Consider the following 9,660-nt stretch of genomic DNA (forward strand, 5'->3'; position numbering starts at 1 on the left):
CCCAACACTTGATTTAGAGTTGATCAATAGAGGTTGGGACATCCACGAAACCCCAAAATAGTTTAATAATCATCATGCGGGATTATGCCATGAAATGCAACAGTTAAATTTTGTAGAATTTAAACATATAAGCACGTAAACAATTTAATAATTAGTCCGAGAAACTAATTCAAATATTTGGTTAGAACCTAGTTAAAGTTCCCAGCAGAGTCGCCATTTCTGTTTTGCCTCTTTTTCTATTCGAAGAGTTGGAAAACATTTGGTTTCGACTTTTTAAACTATTTCAAAACTTTAAAGAAAATTTCAAAATAATTTAAGAAATTATAGAGTCGCCACTTGATTTTTGAGAAAATATCAAGAAAAACTAAAAATATTACAAAAAAAGATTCAAAACAGAAAAAATCTTTAAGTTTAGAAATTCTGAGTAAGTGGTTCCTATTAATACTCTTGAAAGGTTGTTAAGGCACCAAGAGTATCCGCTAACTTGCGGTTATCCAGACTATTTGAAAATAACTTTTTTGACTAACTTTAAAAAGAAAAATTAGTTTTAGAAAAGAAAATGATTAAGAAAAAAATTGTCTTCAAGATTTGTACAAAACAAATTTATGACTTAGCAGGGATTTTTAACTAAGTCTAAGAAAATTAAGAACAGTTAACATATAAAGGGGAATGGGAGAGACTAAATGACTTAAGCCATTAGGCCCAAATCCATAAATCCTGTCCTAACTAATTTGAGCTTTTGACCCATCTTCACCTGTCCTAATCTAAACCTTAGGCTTTTGGCCCATAACTTGTCCTAAGCTAGTTTTCGGACCTTTGAGGCCCAAAATCTGCTTCCCTTGTATTAAATTACAACTTTAACTTCGAGACCCAAATGAATGAATAAATAAATGACTAAATGAATAAATAAAAATAAGGCAATAATAAAAAACGAGACTTTTCAAGTCTTTTAGTAACCTCATCAATGGGTTTTCATCCATTTTCCCTCTTCTTTCGTCTTTTTGCACCTGCACGCCATATACTTGACTTTGAGTTTAAATCTTCGAACTTGACTCAGATAGATGAGTCTCATTGACCCATTACAAAATGCAAGAGGAAAGAAGTCCATTTAGATATTTTTGGGGCAGCAAAACGGAACTACAAATTTTCTTTTGAGTCTTGATCACCACCGGAAAACGTTCAACTTTAGAACTTTGATTAGCCCACGAATTTCGAGGAAAAGGAAAATTTTTACTTAAAAAAATGCTTCTTTGCTCAAAGCTTTTTTTTTCAACCTTGAGACTTTTTTGACTTTGAGACCTCCTTTCTACCAAAATAAGGGTAGTATTTATAGGAAAGGATGGGGATCCAAATCTATTAATCCACTAATGTGGAAGAAAAAATTTAGGGGTGTTTTTGAAATTTATAAAATTGAAGTAAGGTGAGGTGAAAGATATGGTGGAGGAAAATTGTACAATGTAGTACAATTTTTGAATTTTAAAATTGAAAAAAGGACAAGGTTGAGGGGGAATTGCACAATGTAGTACTATTTTTGAATTTCAAAATTGGAAAAAGGACAAGGTTGAGGGGGAATTGTACAACGTAGTACAATTTTTAAATTTCAAAATTTGATTTTTTGGATTTGAATTTGATTTTGGTGGAAACTTGGTAGAAATTATGAGAGTTTTTGGGAATTTAGGGTTATTTAAAATATAACCCCAATTGGGATTTAAAATTTAGCCAGATTTATTTAATTTAACCAAATTGAAAATCAATTGGCCAATTGCATTGCAATTATGGCCAATTTGATTTCAATTATAGACAAATATAATAGATTGACTAAATTAAATTAAAAATTCAATATGAATTAATACTTCTTTTAATCCTGAGCTTCTTGATTTAATAAAATCAAATAAACATTTCTCCAAATAAATTAATTTTGAGAATAAATTTTATTTAAATCAAGACTTTATTTGTTTAGATTAATTTTCAAGCTTAATCAGTAAAAGTTTAATTTTGATAAAAATGTTCATTTAAGTAAAAAAAATTATACAATTTCACATATGTAAATACGAAAATGTATAATTTTCAATTAAATGAAAAAATTAACCCAAATAAATATTTTAGAGCACATTTATCCGGATAAAAGAAATATTTTAATTTTATTAAAAAATTAAAGAAATCCAGGGTTAAATTTATTCATGGAGGGCAAAAATTAGGTGTCAATCGGGGTAGCTTAGCAATTACGTCAACTTTTTCTTGATCTACGTGGATGCCCTTTCTCGAGATTTTGTGGCCTAGAACAATACCTTCCTTAACCATTAAGTGACATTTTTCCCAATTCAAAAAAAGATTAGTATCCACGCATCGTTGAAGGACTTTACTTAGATGATCAAAGCAAAAATCAAATGCGTCCCCAACCATAGAGAAGTTATCCATGAAAACCTCCATTGTATCCTATACCATATCCGCATAAATGGAAAACATCCATTGATGTTGGGTGTATTTATGTATTCTAGAGTTACTATTCTAGCCTTTTTAGCCTTGTTTTCAGGATGCTTCTTATGATATATGTGTTGATAATGATATAAATGAGCATTTATGTGTCCAAGTATGTATTTACAATGTTTAATGGTGGTTTTACATGAGTTTTGATTCAATTTGAGCATTTAGAAGTCAACCGAGAAAACTAGTGTAACTAGCTTGAGCTAGGTGTTTTTCTAGTCTCTTGTGTTGGTTTCTAATGTATTTTAATGAGTTACTAAGGTTTTTATTATGTATTTATAAGTAAAAAAAAACTTATTTATAGTGTTAAAGGGTCAATTGGATCACGAAAAGAGTGAAAACAATGAGTTAAAGCTCAATGTGAATTTACCCTATGCTTAGCTCGTGTTTCTAGTTTATCGATGAGGATGTTGTGTTATTTTGATCTATTAATTGATGTGTTTAATTATTTAGGATTCTTTTTTAATATAGTATGATGATATATGAAGGATATACAAGCTTCAAAGAAAGTGGAAACAATTCAAAAAGGCTCATAAATGACCACGGAAGCATAAGACGCAAGCTGGACGCGATTTGGACCCCTGAAAGGTATGGGGCGCGTGTGTACTGTACAGGTGGCCAATGGATGAGTTTAAAATATCTATAGATTCATAAGAGGCCCAAGTTTTTACCGTATGGTGTGTGTAGCTTATATTAGAGATTAAGGAGGTCCCGTGACGCGCTGAAATCGCGAACAACTACTGGAATTTGACAATTTTTTTGACAATTGTGAATTTGCATGTCACTGCGTCGCACCAATGCCCAAAATAGGGAAAATTTCGCCCAGCTGAAGGAAAACAGTGTGTAAAACTAATCTAACTTGGTTTAGAACTTGTCTACTATAAATATAACGTCCTAAAGAATGTTTTAAACATCTTGGAACCCCTAGATCTCTTGGGACATCATTGGAGGCTACCACAACTTCTTTTTAGGTTTTATCATTCTTTAATTTAGTTTTTTTTATGGTTTGTATCATAATTCCAAGGGATTGGATGATGAATATTTTCATTCAAGGCTAAACCCTCTTTCCAGGGTTAAAGCCAAGAACATGATTATTATTGTTTTGGATTAATTTCGTTTAATTTGCTTATCATTATTGGTTGTTTGTTTATTCTTGTTTTAATTATTTTATGGATTGATCACTCATAAAATACATATATTTTTAACCTTTTGATCTTGGGAGAAGGAATAAAGAGATAGAACATGGGAATAAATAAAGTTTGGATTTTTATTCTTTTATAAAATAAGGAATTGAACTTAGCGTCTAGGACAGGGATACATTTAGATGCCTTACTTGATTCAAACGTAGGATGATAGCTTTAAAATACTTAATTGGATTTTTACATCCCCACTCAATGATGTAGTTGTAAGGTCCAAGATAGGTAAACGGTTAGAGGTCGGGAGACCATGATCATGCAATTAATCCTACAAATCAACAACCAAGATAAGCAAGTTAACGAATGAAATTCAATAACATAGTATGATTGTTCGAAGTGCTTTAACCCTGGGCTTTTCTCTTTTGACTGTCCCAAGATTTTTATTTTACGCATTGTTTATTTTATTTTTAGTTTACAATTATTCAAAACTCTTGGTGTTTATTTTTTTCTCAATTAGTTAGACTACAATTAGATAGACGGCGAACGCAAGTCCCTAAGAGATCGATACTTGGGCTTCCTTGAAGCCACTATATTACTTGATAAGACCACGTACACTTGCATGTGCGCGTGGGCGTGTCATGCATCATTGGAACGTGGTCGGTGTGTTGCATAAACCAAAGGGCATGCTCTTGAAAGTAAATGTGCCATAGGGACAAGTGAAGGTGGTATTTTCTTGGTCTTCCGGGGCGATGGAAATTTGATTGTACCCCGAGTAACCATCAAGGAAGAAATACCAACCCTGACCGGCTAGTATATCTAACATTTGATCCATAAAGGGCACGAGAAAGTGGTATTTCTCGATCTATGAGTCCAATTTACGGTAATCCATACACACTCTCAAACCCATGACCGGACACATAGGTACAAGATCATTATTCTCATTCGAAATTAGGTAGACAACTCCCACATGAAACCACTTAATGATTTTCTTCTTAACCACCTCTTGTATCGATTGATTGAGTCTCCTTTGGTGTTCCATACTAGGAACATGATCAATATTTAACTTGATTTTATGAGAACAAATTCTGGGAGCAATGCCTATAATATTCGCGATAGTCCACCCGATAGCACGAATGAACTTTTTCACAATTAATTTCAAGGCATCCACTTGACAAGGTTAAAGATCACCCGCTATAATGATTAGCAATATATTATCCTTACCCAAGAAAACATATTAGAGATGGGATAGCAACGGCTTAAGTTTGAGTTGAGGTGGTTCAATAATTTGGCAGGTGGACTCTCACGGTTTTCAAATCGAGATCCAATTTGATCGAGATCTTGGCGTAAGATCTAAGACCCATAAATAAAGCTACCACCTTATCATATTCTTCAACCACCTCACTCTCAAGGTTCCACATTACGCCCACCAAAGGGTCATCCATAAGTTTCACTTCTATAGTGTCAGTAACTTTATTATCTATCACATCAATTACTGACACCACTTGCAAATCCATCAGTTGCTTCATGAACTTGCACACATTGAAGGATACTTCTTCATTTTTCACTTAAAATTTCATCTCCCCACATTCCACATCTACTAAAGCCTTTTTGGTAGCCAAGAATAGTCTACCAAGAATGATTGAGACCTCATAATCAATCTCACAATCAAGAATAATGAAGTTAGCTGGAAAGATAAATCGATCAACTTTCACCAAAACATCATACAACATACCAACATGCTTTTTGATTGAATGATTGGTCATTAGAAGCCTCATAGTGGTAGGCTTAGGAGCACCCAAGCCTAACTTTTAAAACACGACAAATAACATCAAATTAATACTTGCCCCAAGATCACACAATGCTTTTCTAAATTTGTACAACCCGATAGTGCAAGGAATAGTAAATATACAAGGGTCTTCTTTTTTCACAACCATTGTGCTAGACATTATAGCACCATAATTATGGGTTACCTCAATTGTTTAAAAATCCATGACTCACTTCTTTGTAACTAAGTCCTTCATAAATTTAGCATACCCAGACATTTCTTTTAAGGCTTCTATCAAAGGAATATTCACTGGCAAATTGCTAAATTTTGTAAGAAACTTCTTAAACTTGGTATCATCATCCTTCTTCTTGAGCCTTTGTGGGAATGGGGAAGGAGTTTTAATTTGTGGCAATGGAATAATTAGAGTTTCATCATCAACTACCTTAGGAGCTTTCTCACTTTCAATATTTTCTTCAACCACCTTCGGCCATTCAATACTTGTCTCATTAGGCTTTGGATCATCATTATTTGGCTCTTCTAGTTTCTTTTTATTTGCATTGGCTTGTTCATCATTTTTCTTTTCATTGTGGTCTTCACCAAGATCAACAATATCTTTATCAAGAGTTCGACCACTCCTAGTGAAATAGCCATGATATGAGCATCATTTTTAGGATTGATAACTGTGTCACTAGGCAATAAACCCTTTGGTTTTACATTAAGTTGTGCTGAGATTTGACCCAATTGAGTTTAAAGTTTCTTGATAGAGGCTGAGTAAGATGTCACCATTTTATTGAGTTGTGAGAAGTCACTTTTCATCTCTCTCACCATCATGTCGGTTCCCTCAACACCCTTTAAAATCCTAGCAGGAACATCTTTATTTTTGAGCTTATCCAGGTCAATGAACTTGACTCTTTACCTTTTGCTCGATCATGTGGAGGAACGTACTGGTCATAATCTCTCTCCTTATCTCTATCACAATCTCTATCACGCCAATCTCTATCACGATCTCTTTCTTTTCAACCTTGATTCCCACCTTGCTTCTGATAGGTAGGGTGGAAAACCCCTACTTGGTTCAATAAGAACTGAATTTCTTCATCAAGGGACTTGATAACTCTCAACTTATATGTCAATTTAGTGTCAGGCGGTCGTCGTCAATATATTTACCTAACTTTTGGAGTCGGGGTCGAATCCACAGGGAATAATATGAGTGGCGATTAAACTAATTTGAAACTATAGATACAAGTTGAATTCAAACAGATGATGCAAAAAAATAAAATGCGGGTTTTGGAGATTAGCAAAAAATTGTTGGTCACTTTAGTTTCAGTATTTGTAATCAAGAGTTTATGAAAAAACAGAATTATGTTCACTATGGGTTTTGGTACTTGACAGATACTAATAGTGATTCAAGATTCTCATGATAGGTAGGAATAACAGATTATCTTTATCAAAGTTATGCCTAAATGTCTCTCAACCTACTTAAGAATTTAATTACCTAATCCTCTCGGACTTAGGGAATTTATATTCACTGACCAGACTTAACCTCAGGTTAATTAACCTTGTTACAGCGTCAATTATTAAACGAAAGGTTGGTAGCTTCCAAGTCCCTGTCAATAATTCACTTCCTACTATAGTTGATTTCTTATCTCAAACAAATCAAAGTAGGTGTTATCTATCGTTTGCAACCAACAGATAATAATTAAAACCTCAGAATTATCAAGGAATCCTATTACCTTTAGAATCTTGAACACTTAGCAACTTACCAAGACCTAACCCATAGATTCCATAATTCGGGTTAAAGGGATTTACCCACTCATAATGTAATAATCGATATAATAAGTTGAATTCATAATTTGAAAGATGAACTTATAGCAAGATGAATAGCAACGAGTGTTTCTCAAATTAGATCAAAGTAGAAATCCCAAAATATTGATGATAATCTCTTCAAGGTTAATTGTTTTTTTCAAGCCAAGAAACTAGAGAGAAAATAACAAAATATGTGCGTTCCAAAATAGGTTCAGAATGTCAAGTACCAGCCGATATGTTCTGCCTCCCGATATGTTCAGCCTCCTTTTATTATTAGAAAACCCTAACATATGCTTTAAATACTTCATCCTAATTATGGAAACAAAATCACAGAGTTTAGTAATTTCTCAGACAGGTGACGACATTTTGTAATGCCTTATTAGGAGTTGACGACTTATCACAGATGTCGTCAGCTCCTCTTCGCTTTTGACATTCGCTGCCTTAGGCTGATGATAAAGCGTGATGGATTATCAAATCTTTGAAGACTTATCACAGATGTCATCAATGATTTACTTCATATCTCATGTTTTGCCTTAGGCTAATGACAATCTTGATGGCTTATCACAACTCTGATAGCTTATCATATGTCGTCGTCACTTTTTCCAGCTGAATCCCATTCTTTGTTTAAGGCTGATGATGAAGCTGATAACTTATCAAAGTGCTGATGACTTATCAGAAATATCGTCAGCCACACCTCTCTTTTATTTTCTTCAGATTTCAACTCTTTTACTTCCATCATTCTTGGTTCTCTTGCATCTAGACTTCCACTACAAAATCAAAGATAAAACAATCAAAAATGACAAAAGTTGCTTAAGACTTTGCAATTATTCTCAGTTAAAAGCCTCAAATGTGTTAGCATCTGCTTACACATCAGGACTCTATTTCCTTATCATTATAAGCTCTAGCTCTCTTAGAAGCAATGGCGTTAATCGCCTTAGGAGGCGCTCTCATCACATACTTAGTGAGAAGATCAAGTTGCATCATCACTTTAGCCATATTTGTATCTCTTTCTTCATTATTTTTCTTTTGATCTTAGTTTAAAAAGATGCGGAGAGAGTTCCCATGGCCACCTCAATATGTCTTGTCTGCCACCCTCTACTTTGCTTGGTCACTTAATCTAACAAAGTCGATGCAACACCATACAATAGTTTGACAAAAGAACCCCCGGCCACATTATCAGCTACCGTCTTATTCAATTGATCCAATGCCCTATAGAAAATTTAAAGAAACACTTTATTTGAAACCTCATGATTTGGGCATTGTATTAACTTGTTGTTGAATCATTTCCAAGCCTCATATAATGGTTCGCCATTAAGTTGGATAAAGTTGGTGATTTTATCCATTAGTTGCAAACATCTGAGAACGAGGGAAGTATCTTTCCAAGAATGCCCCCGTGAGCTAAACCCATGAAGTGATAGGCCCCGCAGGAAAATACCGCAACCATAAAACCACTTCTTCCATTAAAGAGAATAGGAAAAGATGTAACCATATAGACTATTGTGATATGTGGGCTATGTCAAATGGAGAATATACCTCAATAAAATTCGTCAAGTATACATTGACATCCTCATGTGCTTGGCCTCCAAATAATCCTTTCATTTGAAGCAAATGAATCATCATGCTAGTAATGTGAAATACTACATTTCCTTCCGCTGGTGGAATACGAATAGCACTAGCTCGACCCGCATCACTGAGGTGATCCTCATCCTCAAGATACCCATCAATCGTCCTGGCATTACTACCGTGTTGGCTCATAGTATCGTGTATACTATTATACGTAACTGAGAAAGAACAAAAATACCAAACAATGTAAAATAAAATACTATAGCTAAGCCAAAGTAACTAAAAACACTACAAGAGTAAAAACTATGTTCCACTCCCGACAACGGTGCCATTTTTTATAACGCTCAAATTACACTCTTGAATGGGTGTAACCATTCATTGTCAATACAATAACCCAACTCAGGTTGGGTTCGAATCCACAAGGAGTGAAAGCATGGAATTCAAAACTCAAAAGTGCTGATAGTCTACTAAAAGGTGACCCATAATGTAAATGACACAAACATAAATATAAAATGTGAGAATTAGTTTGAATATGTTTATAATGCCAATTACTTCAATTTTAGATCACTATCTTGACGTTGAAAAATGCTAAGAGTGAATTCAATTAGGAATAGGCCTTGGGGTTATGCAATTTTAGGTGTGGGTTCATGCATAGGTACTTAACAATTTATCCAACTTTAGCTAAAAGTCATGGGTAGGCTAGATGTCAATGTATTAATGTCAATATTTCAATTACGACGCCAAATTTCACAAATAAGTTCTTTTGAACACCTTACAAGTGTGACATGTTTGCACATCTATTACCTCAATTTGCATCCTTATGACTAAGAGATGTCATTAAATAAAATGATTCAAGTTATTAGTTGCATTTATTCCTCACCTATATCCCCTCTTTTAAGGATGATATGG

Source organism: Capsicum annuum, chromosome 3, assembly GCF_002878395.1.
Source record: "Capsicum annuum cultivar UCD-10X-F1 chromosome 3, UCD10Xv1.1, whole genome shotgun sequence".
NCBI classification, from domain to species: domain Eukaryota; kingdom Viridiplantae; phylum Streptophyta; class Magnoliopsida; order Solanales; family Solanaceae; genus Capsicum; species Capsicum annuum.